This window comes from Mustela nivalis, assembly GCF_964662115.1.
Source record: "Mustela nivalis genome assembly, chromosome: 17".
NCBI lineage: Eukaryota > Metazoa > Chordata > Mammalia > Carnivora > Mustelidae > Mustela > Mustela nivalis.
The window spans coordinates 51,637,307-51,652,096 of NC_139036.1; the positions used below are offsets into that span (position 1 = coordinate 51,637,307).

The window sequence follows — 14,790 nt, forward strand, 5'->3', positions numbered from 1 at the left end:
TGGAAGGAACAGGATCCAGCCCGGGAACTGATGAAGGACGTTAGAGATGAGGCAGAAGGAAAAGGATGGGTGTAGGGAGTCGTAGGTCTGTAGTTCAGCAGGGTGTGTGTTCCCGTCAGTTTCTTTTTCCTCTGAGAATAAGAGGCAAAGCACAATCTCCTAAGAGTTGTAGGGCAAAGGAGAGGAGGAGTGCAGATAGAAGACAAGGAGAAAATACAGAAAATATAAAATATCTTTATATTTTATATATTTTATATTTTACAGAAGTAAGTTGGGCACTTACTTCTGTAATTGCAGCGATAATTGCCATCTGAAAAGCCACTAACCCATTTTGACAGTCTCTTGTTGGGTGACAAATAACTTCATCATCAGAATCCTAGCAGTGTTCTTTAAGGAAGGAGACAAACATGCCCGTCATTATGCAGTGAAAACAATCATTGGAATTAAAACCTTAACTTTGGCTCTGAAGTGGAAATATCTACATGCCTGTTCAGAGCCCATGATCATACAATTTAGAGCATTTTTTTAAAAAGGTTTTATTTATTTATTTGACAGACAGAGGTCACAAGGAGGCAGAGAGGCAGACAGAGAGAGGCAGAGAGATCCCAGGACCGTGAGATCTTGACCTGAGCCAAAGGCAGACACTTAATGACTGAGACACCCAGGTGCCCCAACTGGGGGCTTTTTAAATCACACACCTCTCTCATCCTTGAAATCTATGCTCTTGTGAGTCATTACTATTATATGATATATAATCCAAAAAGTAAGGTTGGAATAGGAGAAAAAAAAGTTTGGACTCTATTCTAAATGATTTTCTGTTTTCTGTTTTGTGATTGTTCATTGCAGCTTCTGGATCTCTGACTTCTGCCTGTCTCCCTTACCCTCATTGGCCATGTGCTCTGACTGACCAGCGTTCAGTCTACCCTGAGTTGGTTTCCCATGCCTCTCCCATTTGATCATTTACCACATGTCTTTTCAACTCAGGAAGCATTGACAAAAGCCACAGGGACTGATCTCCCTGCCTACACAGTGCATACTCTCTGCTGCTTTCTGTCCTTGGGGTCACATGGCTCATGGGAGTCTATCCTTGAATGTGGCACCTGCCGTGCCAGCCTTTCCCAGTCAAGTTCCTCTCCTGCTGTTCATTCTACATTTATCTGACTCAGGCTGCCCAACCCAAATACTCGTGTTTTTCCCTTGACAATATTTGTATACTGCCAGAGAAAATCAGTGAAATTAGCATTGTCCTCATAAAAATGTCGCAGCCTTATTCCATGTTTGGAAGGATGAATAATTTTGAAAGATGTGGCTACACTTTGAAAACAAATACCTTTTCCTTTTTCATGTAGACCTTGTCCTGAGTGAGATATAAATACTGTGTTAAAATCAGTAAAAATATTAGAACATAATACATGAGATCATTTTTTAAAAAGTCTTTAAAAAAGGAGGTCTGTATTGGACTTCAGAGGTTTCCAAGGTTTTCATTTGTAATGGATCAATTAACCACTTATTGGGTGGATTCCTTCTGAAGATTATGAGCTCATCCATGATGAATGTTTTGAACTCAATTCTAAGGAGTGTTCTTGACTCCAAAGTAGGTAGACGGTAATTTTACTTGCGACTTTTATCCTCTGATTATTTGCATTAATTTATTTCTACCAGTGTAGTACTTTCATGGGATAGAAATTAGTCCTCTTGGCGGGAAAAGAAAAACCCTACCCAATTCTCAAGTATTTCCATTGATTATTTTAAATATTTTTTCTTTTAAATTTCTAATTACTTTAATCACCAAGGTAATACGCTACCCTAAATAAAGCTAAAGCAATAAAAACTGAAGAAAAAAGAAAATCCTAACCACAACTTCCCTCCCTTCCATACCTACCATTTAAATCTGTGGGTCTCTTTTTAGGATAATATGTACACACACACACACCTGGTCACATATATAGATGAATATTCAAGTATGTATATAGGGACACAGATTCAGTTTCTTTACTAAAATGGGATCACATTTTTAAAATGCTACAAATTTTTTAAAAGAATTACTTATTTTTTTATTTTAGAGCAGGGGAGGGGCAGAGGGAGAGACAGAACCTCAAGCAGACTCCCCACGAGAACACAGGGCCCAAGGCAGGGCTTGATCTCACGACCCTGAGATCATGCACCTGAGCTGAAACCAAGAGTCGGATGCTCAACTAACTGAGCCACCCAGGGGCCCCTGCAAATGGTTTTTAAAAGACATTTATATCTTTACACATATTTACGTTGAGCCTAATACAATAGAAACGACTTACAGTACCTAAATTAGAGACACCAGTAAACCTAAATAATTACAACTTGGTTTTGTGTTCTCTAGGGATGAGTTGATATGATTATTGTTTTTGGTTTTTTTTCCATACACGGCAGGAAGGATAATCATGAGGATTGCTGTTACAGAAATGATGGCTACAGCACTTTCAGAAAACTATCATGAAATGGTGGGAATTGTGTTTCATGATACTTTTTCATATCAGCTGAAGTTTAGTTGGGAATATGAAGTCCCAAAGATGGAAGAAAACTCGGATTATGCAGGTAACTATATAAGAACTGATTGAATCTTTTTTGCTGCTTCATCAAATCCCCAGCTGGGAAGGACTGACAGAAATGTTAATAAAATCAAGAAAAGAAGTAATATACTTTTTATTCCTGAACTTAGCGATCAGTCTTTACTACAGAATTATTCTGTCTACCATTCAATAATATGCTTCTTTATTCCTGTTTTGCAGAATGTTTTAAAAGTGCATTGGGGCATTTTTAAATTGGGGCACCTGGGTGGCTCAGTGAGTTAAAGCCTCTCGTTCAGCTCAGGTCATGATATCAGGGTCCTGGGATCAAGCCCTGCATCGGGCTCTCTGCTCAGCCGGAAGCCTGCTTCCCCTTCTCCTACTCCCCCTGCTTGTGTTCCCTCTCTTGCTGTGTCTTTCTCTGTCAAATAAATAAATAAAATCTTAAAATAAAATAAGTCTATATTACTTTTCACCCACCTACCCTCACCTGTAGCCCCACACCAACCCCTAGGTGGCCTGTGGAGTAAGGGTCCTTGTTCCAGTTGAGAACAACCAAACATAGCCTCAGCAAATAAACTCAATTTGCAAAATAAACTTCAAGCTAAACATGTGCAGACTGTATAATAATAATGAAACATTGATGACTTGGAAACACACCTTTCATAAAGGAAGCCAAAGCCACCTTCTCCATTAACCTCTGTACCGTGTTAGTGAACTGGGGTATGCACCACAGCAGATCAGAGTTGTTAAATTCATCCATACATCCCAGGACATGAGAAGGCTGTTTGGGAAGATGGGTTGCTCTGAAGCGTTCTGAAAAGAAACACAAATATAGCCCTAGAAGCAATATTACTGTCCATTCCCTCAACACACAAAAGAAAAATGGACCAAGTTATAAAGTGGTTCAGATATCAAGAAACATTCAAACACATTTTGAGAAAGAAAGTATTGTCATTGAACATTGAGCTTCATTTTGCCCTGATTTTTTGCCTTCCTCAAATACTGCCTATCCTTTAAAGAAAACACCATTTCAAAAACATACAACTTTAAATGCATCCATTGATTTTAACTCACTAATACAGCAACCCGAATAGTGAGCCATTATTGAATGCGTGCCTTCATATGTAATGTAATACAGAACCTAGCATCAAATATGAGATATTCCTGCCAAAAATGTTCAACCTGAAGTTAATGCTGTTTTTCAATCTATTTTTCTCTTTAAAGAAACGTAAGAAGGCAAAAGAATGAGTTAAATGACAGCATGAAGAAGGAATCAAACAAATACAGAATATGAATATTCAACAAGATATGAGATAGTCTCATTGGTTGTGGGCTTATCAAAACTAACTTTAAAAAAATTTTTCAGGGACACCTGGGTCGTGCAGCTGGTTAAGCATCTTACGCTTGGTTTTGGCTCAGGTTGTGATTTTAGTGTTGTGAGTTCAAACCCATGTGGGGCTCTGCGTTCAGGAGAGACTGGTGGAGATTCTCCCTCCCTCTCCCATTGTCCCTCCAACTCATGCTCACTCTCATTCTCTCTCTCTCAAATAAGTAAGTAAATCTTTTAAAAAAATTCTTAATTTCTTAAAATTTCTTAAAAGAAATTTTCAGGAAATTTAGGTAATTGAACTTGAAATGAGATGATGATATGCAATTTTTGCTAATTTTTTGAAATGTATTAGTGGTTATAGAGAATTGGTGTTTAAATTTTGTAGATTCTAGCTGAAGTATGACAGTAAAGTGTCATATATCTTGAAAGAGGAGAGAGACACAGAGATGAAGCAAAGATTAAGTTCTTTTAAAATTGTAGTGAGTGATTAGGAGCACCTGGGTGGCTCAGTGAGTTAAAGCCTCTGCCTTTGGCTCGGGTCATGATCTCAGGGTCCTGGGATCAAGCCCCACATCAGGCTCTCTGCTCTGCAGGGAGACTGCTTCCCCCCCTCTCTCTCTGCCTGCCTCTCTGTCTACTTGTGATCTCTATCAAATAAATAAAATCTTAAAAAAAAAAGTTCTAGTGGGTGATCATTATAAATGTACCCCCCATCAACATAGCAGCTTAAATAGTCTAACTGAATGCTTTAAGAGTTATTGCACAGAATTGGGAGGAGTCAAGATGGCGGAGAAGTAGCAGGCTGAGACTACTTCAGCTAGCCAGAGATCAGCTAGATAGCTTATCTAAAGATTGCAAACACCTGAAAATCCTTGGGCAGATCGAAGAGAAGAAGAACAGCAATTCTGGAAACAGAAAAACAACCACTTTCTGAAAGGTAGGACCGGCGGAGAAGTGAATCCAAAGCGACGGGAAGATAGACCCCGGGGGGAGGGGCCGGCTCCCGGCAAGCGGCGGAGCAACCGCGCACAAAATCAGGACTTTTAAAAGTCTGTTCCGCTGAGGGACATCGCTCCAGAGGCTAAACTGGGGCGAAGCCCACGCGGGGTCAGCGTGGCCTCAGGTCCCGCAGGGTCACAGAAGGATCGGGGGTGTCTGAGTGTCGCAGAGCTTGCGGGTATTGGAACAGGAAAGCCGGCTACAGAGACAGAGCCAACAGTAAGCTCACAGCTCGGCGTTACCTTGAATCGGTCGCAGGCTCGGTGAGCTCGGAGCGCGCGGCCGGAGGTCAGGCAGACGGGAGTAACTGGGCGCTGTTCTCTGAGGGCGCACTGAGGAGTGCGGCCCTGGGCTCTCGGCTCCTCCGGGCCGGAAACCAGGAGGCCGCCATTTGTATTCCCGTCCTCCGGAACTCTACGGAAAGCGCTCAGGGAACAAAAGCTCCTGAAAGCAAACCCGAGCGGATTACTCACCCCGGCCCCAGGTAAGGGCGGTGTAATTCCACCTGGGGCAAAGACACTTGAGAATCACTACAACAGGCCCCTCCCCCAGAAGATCAACAAGAAATCCAGCTGAGACCAAGTTCACCTACCAAGGAGTGCGGTTTCAATACCAAGGAGAGCAGCAGAATTCCAGAGGAGGAGAAAGCCAAGCACGGAACTCATGGCTTTTTCCCTGTGATTCTTTTTAGTCTTGCAGTTAATTTAATTTTTTTCTTTTTCATTTTTTGTTTTTTTTTCTCGCCTTCGGGTAAAATTTTTTTTTTAACTGTTAACTTTTTCTTTTTTAATGATTTTTTACTAGTTTAATATATATATTTTTTCTTTTTTACATTTTTCTTAGGTGTTTTCTTTTTTTTTAATTCTTTTCTTTTTTTTTTTTCTTTCTTCCTTTTTGAACCTCTTTTTATCCCCTTACTCCCCCCTCACAATTTTGGATCTCTTCTAATTTGGTTAAAGCACATTTTCCTGGGGTTGTTGCCACCCTTTTAGTATTTTACTTGCCCCTTCATATACTCTTATCTGGACAAAATGACAAGACGGAAAAATTCAACACACAAAAAAGAACAAGAGGCAGTACCGAAGGCTAGGGACCTAATCAATACAGACATTGGTAATATGTCAGATCTAGAGTTCAGAATGACAATTCTCAAGGTTCTAGCCGGGCTCCAAAAAGGCATGGAAGATATTAGAGAAACCCTCTCGAGAGATATAAAAGCCCTTTCTGGAGAAATAAAAGAACTAAAATCTAACCAAGTTGAAATCAAAAAAGCTATTAATGAAGTGCAATCAAAAATGGAGGCTCTCACTGCTAGGATAAATGAGGCAGAAGAAAGAATTAGTGATATAGAAGACCAAATGACAGAGAATAAAGAAGCTGAGCAAAAGAGGGACAAACAGCTACTGGACCACGAGGGGAGAATTCGAGAGATAAGTGACACCATAAGACGAAACAACATTAGAATAATTGGGATTCCAGAAGAAGAAGAAAGAGAGAGGGGAGCAGAAGGTATACTGGAGAGAATTATTGGGGAGAATTTCCCCAATATGGCAAAGGGAACGAGCATCAAAATTCAGGAGGTTCAGAGAACGCCCCTCAAAATCAATAAGAATAGGCCCACACCCCGTCACCTAATAGTAAAATTCACAAGTCTCAGTGACAAAGAGAAAATCCTGAAAGCAGCCCGGGAAAAGAAGTCTGTAACATACAATAGTAAAAATATTAGATTGGCAGCTGACTTATCCACAGAGACCTGGCAGGCCAGAAAGAGCTGGCATGATATTTTCAGAGCACTAAACGAGAAAAACATGCAGCCAAGAATACTATATCCAGCTAGGCTATCATTGAAAATAGAAGGAGAGATTAAAAGCTTCCAGGACAAACAAAAACTGAAAGAATTTGCAAATACCAAACCAGCTCTACAGGAAATATTGAAAGGGGTCCTCTAAGCAAAGAGAGAGCCTACAAGTGGTAGATCAGAAAGGAACAGAGACCATATACAGTAACAGTCACATTATAGGCAATACAATGGCACTAAATTCATATCTCTCAATAGTTACCCTGAATGTTAATGGGCTAAATGCCCTGTCAAAAGACACAGGGTATCAGAATGGATAAAAAAACAAAACCCATCTATATGTTGCCTCCAAGAAACTCATTTTAAGCCCGAAGACACCTCCAGATTTAAAGTGAGGGGGTGGAAAAGAATTTACCATGCTAATGGACATCAGAAGAAAGCAGGAGTGGCAATCCTTATATCAGATCAATTAGATTTTAAGCCAAAGACTATAATAAGAGATGAGGAAGGACACTATATCATACTCAAAGGGTCTGTCCAACAAGAAGATTTAACAATTTTAAATATCTATGCCCCCAGCGTGGGAGCAGCCAACTATATAAACCAATTAATAACAAAATCAAAGAAACACATCAACAATAATACAATAATAGTAGGGGACTTTAACACTCCCCTCACTGAAATGGACAGATCATCCAAGCAAAAGATCAGCAAGGAAATAAAGGCCTTAAACGACACACTGGACCAGATGGACATCACAGATATATTCAGAATATTTCATCCCAAAGCAACAGAATACACATTCTTCTCTAGTGCACATGGAACATTCTCCAGAATAGATCATATCCTCGGTCCTAAATCAGGACTCAACCGGTATCAAAAGATTGGGATCATTCCCTGCATATTTTCAGACCACAATGCTCTAAAGCTAGAACTCAACCACAAAAGGAAGTTTGGAAAGAACCCAAATACATGGAGACTAAACAGCATCCTTCTAAAGAATGAATGGGTCAACCGGGAAATTAAAGAAGAATTGAAAAAAATCATGGAAACAAATGATAATGAAAATACAATGGTTCAAAATCTGTGGGACACAACAAAGGCAGTCCTGAGAGGAAAATATATAGCGGTACAGGCCTTTCTCAAGAAACAAGAAAGGTCTCAGGTACACAACCTAACCCTACACCTAAAGGAGCTAGAGAAAGAACAAGAAAGAAACCCTAAGCCCAGCAGGAGAAGAGAAATCATAAAGATCAGAGCAGAAATCAATGAAATAGAAACCAAAAAAACAATAGAACAAATCAACAAAACTAGGAGCTGGTTCTTTGAAAGAATTAATAAAATTGATAAACCCCTGGCCCAACTTATCAAAAAGAAAAGAGAAAGGACCCAAATAAATAAAATCATGAATGAAAGAGGAGAGATCACAACTAACACCAAAGAAATACAAACTATTATAAGAACATACTATGAGCAACTCTACGGCAATAAATTTGACAATCTGGAAGAAATGGATGCATTCCTAGAAACATATAAACTACCACAACTGAACCAGGAAGAAATAGAAAGCCTGAACAGACCCATAACCAGTAAGGAGATTGAAACAGTCATTAAAAATCTCCAAACAAACAAAAGCCCAGGGCCAGATGGCTTCCCAGGGGAATTCTACCAAACATTTAAAGAAGAACTAATTCCTATTCTCCTGAAACTGTTCCAAAAAATAGAAATGGAAGGAAAACTTCCAAACTCATTTTATGAGGCCAGCATCACCTTGATCGCAAAACCAGACAAGGATCCCACCAAAAAAGAGAGCTATAGACCGATATCCTTGATGAACACAGATGCGAAAATACTCAACAAAATACTAGCCAATAGGATTCAACAGTACATTAAAAAGATTATTCATGGGGCGCCTGGGTGGCTCAGTGGGTTAAGCCGCTGCCTTCGGCTCAGGTCATGATCTCAGGGTCCTGGGATCGAGTCCCACATCGGGCTCTCTGCTCAGCAGGGAGCCTGCTTCCTCCTCTCTCTCTCTGCCTGCCTCTCTGCCTACTTGTGATCTCTCTCTGTCGAATAAATAAATAAAATCTTTAAAAAAAAAAAAAAAAAAGATTATTCACCACGACCAAGTGGGATTTATTCCAGAGCTGCAAGGTTGGTTCAACATCCGCAAATCAGTCAATGTGATACAACACATCAATAAAAGAAAGAACAAGAACCATATGATACTCTCAGTAGATGCTGAAAAAGCATTTGACAAAGTACAGCATCCCTTCCTGATCAAAACTCTTCAAAGTGTAGGGATAGAGGGCACATACCTCAATATCATCAAAGCCATCTATGAAAAACCCACCGCAAATATCATTCTCAATGGAGAAAAACTGAAAGCTTTTCCACTAAGGTCAGGAACATGGCAGGGATGTCCATTATCACCACTGCTATTCAACATAGTACTAGAGGTCCTAGCCTCAGCAATCAGACAACAAAAGGAAATTAAAGGCATCCAAATCGGCAAAGAAGAAGTCAAATTATCACTCTTCGCAGATGATATGATACTATATGTGGAAAACCCAAAAGACTCCACTCCAAAACTGCTAGAACTTATACAGGAATTCAGTAAAGTGTCAGGATATAAAATAAATGCACAGAAATCAGTTGCATTTCTCTACACCAACAGCAAGACAGAAGAAAGAGAAATTAAGGAGTCAATCCCATTTACAATTGCATCCAAAACCATAAGATACCTAGGAATAAACCTAACCAAAGAGACACAGAATCTATACTCAGAAAACTATAAAGTACTCATGAAAGAAATTGAGGAAGACACAAAGAAATGGAAAAATGTTCCATGCTCCTGGATTGGAAGAATAAATATTGTGAAAATGTCTATGCTACCTAAAGCAATCTACACATTTAATGCAATTCCTATCAAAGTACCATCCATCTTTTTCAAAGAAATGGAACAAATAATGCTAAAATTTATATGGAACCAGAAAAGACCTCGAATAGCCAAAGGGATATTGAAAAAGAAAGCCAACGTTGGTGGCATCACAATTCCGGACTTCAAGCTCTATTACAAAGCTGTCATCATCAAGACAGCATGGTACTGGCACAAAAACAGACACATAGATCAATGGAACAGAATAGAGAGCCCAGAAATAGACCCTCAACTCTATGGCCAACTAATCTTCGACAAAGCAGGAAAGAATGTCCAATGGAAAAAAGACAGCCTCTTCAATAAATGGTGCTGGGAAAATTGGACAGCCACATGCAGAAAAATGAAATTGGATCATTTCCTTACACCACACACAAAAATAGACTCAAAATGGATGAAGGACCTCAATGTGCGAAAGGAATCCATCAAAATCCTTGAGGAGAACACAGGCAGCAACCTCTTCGACCTCTGCCGCAGCAACATCTTCCTAGGAACAACGCAAAAGGCAAGGGAAGCAAGGGAAAAAATGAACTATTGGGATTTCATCAAGATCAAAAGCTTTTGGACAGCAAAGGAAACACTTAACAAAATCAAAAGACAACTGACAGAATGGGAGAAGATATTTGCAAACAACATATCAGATAAAGGACTAGTGTCCAGAATCTATAAAGAACTTAGCAAACTCAACACCCAAAGAACAAATAATCCAATCAAGAAATGGGCAGAGGACATGAACAGACATTTCTGCAAAGAAGACATCCAGATGGCCAACAGACACATGAAAAAGTGCTCCATATCACTCGGCATCAGGGAAATACAAATCAAAACCACAATGAGATATCACCTCACACCAGTCAGAATGGCTAAAATCAACAAGTTAGGAAATGACAGATGCTGGCGAGGATGTGGAGAAAGGGGAACCCTCCTCCACTGTTGGTGGGAATGCAAGCTGGTGCAGCCACTCTGGAAAACAGCATGGAGGTTCCTCAAAATGTTGAAAATAGAACTGCCCTATGACCCAGCAATTGCACTATTGGGTATTTACCCTAAAGATACAAACGTAGTGATCCAAAGGGGCACGTGCACCCGAATGTTTATAGCAGCAATGTCCACAATAGCCAAACTATGGAAAGAATCTAGATATCCATCAACAGATGAATGGATCAAGAAGATGTGGTATATATACACAATGGAATACTATGCAGCCATCAAAAGAAATGAAATCTTGCCATTTGCGACAACATGGATGGAACTAGAGCGTATCATGCTTAGCGAAATAAGTCAAGCGGAGAAAGACAACTATCATATGATCTCTCTGATATGAGGAAGTGGTGATGCAACATGGGGGCTTAAGTGGGTAGGAGAAGAATAAATGAAACAAGATGGGATTGGAAGGGAGACAAACCATAAGTGACTCTTAATCTCACAAAACAAACTGAGGGTTGCTGGGGGGAGGGGGTTTGGGAGAAGGGAGTGGGATTATGGACATTGGGGAGGTTATGTGCTTTGGTGAGTGCTGTGAAGTGTGTAAACCTGGTGATTCACAGACCTGTATCCCTGGGGATAAAAATATATGTTAATAAAAAATAAAAAATTAATAAAGACTAAAAAAAAAAAAAAAGAGTTATTGCACTGAATTGAAAGAACATGTGAACTCTGCTAGCCCCCAGGGAAATGTTACTATTTTTAAACAGAATACAGTCTCAATGTAGCCAAGGCAGCCCCAGATACATTCTCAAGGAAACAAAGCAAATCTCTTTGACCTAATGCCCATGTCCTTGTGCTAGGAACTCAACAGAATGCAAAGATATTGACAATCAGAAATCTGGCTCCCTAAACCACTCTATGTTTACAAAAAAGCATAGCCTTGAAAAGAGATCCCAAAAAATGTTCCCTAATTTTTCCTCATAGAATGTTTTCCCCTAGCCCTCCCAACTAGTAGAATTTTAATCAAAATGTCCCTAGTACAGTGCTACCATTTACTCACTTAAAATCTATTTCATTTTTTTCTCCCTAACTCTAAAGTTGCCTCCAAATAAATCAAAATGACTCCATAAGACCCAAAGGGAGTAATTATTTGGAGAATGGTTCCTTCTAAGTCAATAAAATGTTACTTTGCTTTTCAGGAGCTATCCTAGGAGTTCTTTAGTTGCTCTCATTAATTTGCCATAAATATTATCCTTTTCTGCAATGTATCTCATTCCACAATATTTGCAAAATATTGTATCTAGAATTCCCAATCAACTAACCTGTGGAATTTGTGACTATAAAAAAGCAATAAAAATAGCACAATACTAAAGGATGGATTTTCATATGGAAAAATGGATATTGTGAACCAAACCAATACACTCTTTTTTCATTCTCCACTGTTTAAGAAAATTCTTGTATAAAAGGGCCTGAGTTTGTTGATAGGTGCTTCTCTCTCTTTTAATCATTTTCTCCTGTTCATGGAGAGGGTAAAGTAAATATTGTACAGCAATAACTAGAAGAAAGAAAAGACCCAAAAAAGTCCAGTTACAAAAAAGCTTTCAAACACTTTGAAAATGTTGCTTCAAATGCACTGACTTGATACCTTATTCGACACTGCAGATACATATTCAGGAGGGGTTTTCGTGAGAGGAAAGGTATTAATGAATGTAAACTATCTTGTCAGTCAGTATTTCTTTGCAGGCTCTTGTGGCTATGGGTAATGAGGGTGGTGCTGTAGGAGGTCTTTCCTCTCTTGTCTCAAAAGTGACTTTCTTCCTCTCCCAAATCTTCACATTACTACAATCTAAAGTAAATAAGGGAGTAAAATGTTAGCAATGCTTGGAATTCAAAAAACACTTTGCCCTTCACTTGGTTTAAGAAAAGACATATAGAGGCACGGATTGCATGGAGCACCGGGTGTGGTGCAAAAATAAAGAATACTGTTATGCTGAAAATAAAGAATAAATTTTAAAAAAGAAAAGAAGTATAACAGGGGCACCCGGGTGGCTCAGTCTGTTAAGCACCTGCCTTTGGTTCTGGTCGTGATCTTGGGGTCCAGGGATTGAGCCCTGCATTGGGCTCCTGCTCAGTGGGGGTCTGCTTGTCCCTCTCCCTCTGCCCACCCACCCACCCCCTGCTTCTCTCTCTTTCAAATAAATAGAATCTTTTTTAAAAAGGCATAACAAAAATAAAACATATCCAGTTATTTTGTCAGAGAATTGCCCACGAGCAGTCTATACTTGGAATGGAACACTTTTGCATGCTTATTTAATACCTAGGTAACCACTGAGTAAGGCAAAGTCAAATAATATCAAAGTCATTCTTAGAATCCCAAAGAGCTAATTTCTTCTATTAAATCCATGGGTCCTCCTTTTGAACTAAGGTTATAAGACAGACGCAGATGAAAACCCAAAACATGGTAGTGGGTATGACTGAGGTCATTGATTTGTAGGTCATCATGATGTTTACAGGGATCTTTCTGTTTTCACTTTGAAATTCCAGAGATGATTTGGTATCACAACTCTGGTTACTTAAATTCATTTAAATAAATGTTGATGTCATACACAAATTCAATTTCAGAGAATTTGCTTTTTTTTCTTTTTTGATAAAAGAAAAGGTAAAGCAACCAAATATCAAAATAATCTCTAAATTTAATTTGAGAAAACATCTACGTCAAAACATTCATCTTCACCTTATGGCTATACAGGTCTGTCTGAAGCTCAGGAAGCTATCCACAAAGACATTTTAAAAGAAAAAAAAAAAAAAAAGCCAGAGAAAAGTAACTTGTCCTAATGCCTACACTTGTCTTACAGATTCTCAAAAGATTACCCAGGAAGTATAAATCTGACCAAAAGAAATTAGTTATACTTGTACATACTTCTGGGTATCTTCTACACTTTACTACTATACTAAAATACTATATAACTGAGCTTAAAAAATTAAATCACTCATTAGGTCTACAACATAAAACATACATTAATTTAAAAATATCAGAACGATAGAATAGCTTTAACACTATCAATCAATATGTTTGGCGTTGGCTATATGTCCTTTATGTCTTACTCACCTTGTGCAAAGTGGAAGGTAAAAACAAGGTTGACTCTCAGGAATATGAATGAGGAACTGAGAAGTATCTCTGATTCATTGTTTTCTTTTTTTCTAGGAGAACAGCTAAGATTCCTTCAAGGGCTCTTCTGCAAACGTTTGCCTCACTTAAAACTGTTTTTATTCAGTTTGGCATCTGAAAACAGGACATAGTCTGTGTGTAAAAAGTCTGTCAAATGTTCTTTACTTGATAAGCTGGTTTGAGTTTGTTTGTTTGTTTGTTTTCCCAGGTCTTTCTTGTGCAATTACTCTGCAGGGACCATGTAGTTGTGGATGGTTGGCTAAGCGTGACACATGGTAATTATTGTTCTGTCTTTCTGGCATTCATAAAAAGCAATCAGATTCCAAAAGGAAGGAAAAAAACCCCACGGTGTTGGGTAAGTCTTTATTAGCCTTTCATGATTAAAAATTAGACAGCCAAGTCAGAAAAAGAGATTAAAAAGAAAGGGAGTTGAGCAGAGAGAGGGAAAATGAGGCACAATCTTCTCAGAAATCAGAAAAATACACGCAAGTAGCCTTCACCTAAGACTTAACTGCAATTCCGTTACGTGGTTCCTCGTGCTGATGGAATCCTGTGTGCTAGAAAGTACACGGAAGGGTTTATAACGAATTTCCTTGTTTACTAATGAAAGCAAACCTAAAATTGGTGCTATAGTCACAACTGTGTTATAGATTCAAAAAGTGAGGCTTATAGGTGAAAGTTATCTGCAGATGTTCAAATAACAGCAGAGCCCACATGCGAGTCCACAACCGCATTTGGACTCCAAGCCCCTCACTCTCAACGACCACTATGAAAATTATACTAATCAAAACAGTATCTAATACCCATTTTCATAGTTTAATAGTTTAGGTGAGATGGTGGAACTTTCATGATTGTGTTGCTTTTATTTTTCAGCAAATATATGAGACATTCTCAGAACTGTAAGTAATCCCTGCTTATCAATCCTGAAAATTTCATTCCATGATTTTTTACTGTAATTAGTACATGTCCTAGATGTATACATGAGTTGATAACCATTCATGAAAGAGGACAGAAACACCAGTAAGACAATTTCAGGGACTACCATTTTTGTCAAGAAAATGGATATAAACATGGTCTTTGACTCTA

The 14,790-nt window shown here is 39.0% G+C and overlaps 1 pseudogene across 1 annotated transcript in view; it reads right to left on the reverse strand.

The window, feature by feature from the left end:
* The window catches only part of LOC309851458 (ATP-binding cassette sub-family A member 10-like), a 65,637-nt pseudogene extending 51,945 nt beyond the window's left edge, over positions 1-13,692 (reverse strand). Inside the window, exons 1-2 of the transcript in view lie at positions 13,645-13,692; positions 3,204-3,359 (exon numbers count right to left, since the gene is read on the reverse strand). The product of the transcript in view is annotated as an ATP-binding cassette sub-family A member 10-like (transcript). The remainder of the gene's footprint in view (positions 1-3,203; positions 3,360-13,644) is intronic.
* Between the last annotated feature and the right edge of the window lie 1,098 nt (positions 13,693-14,790).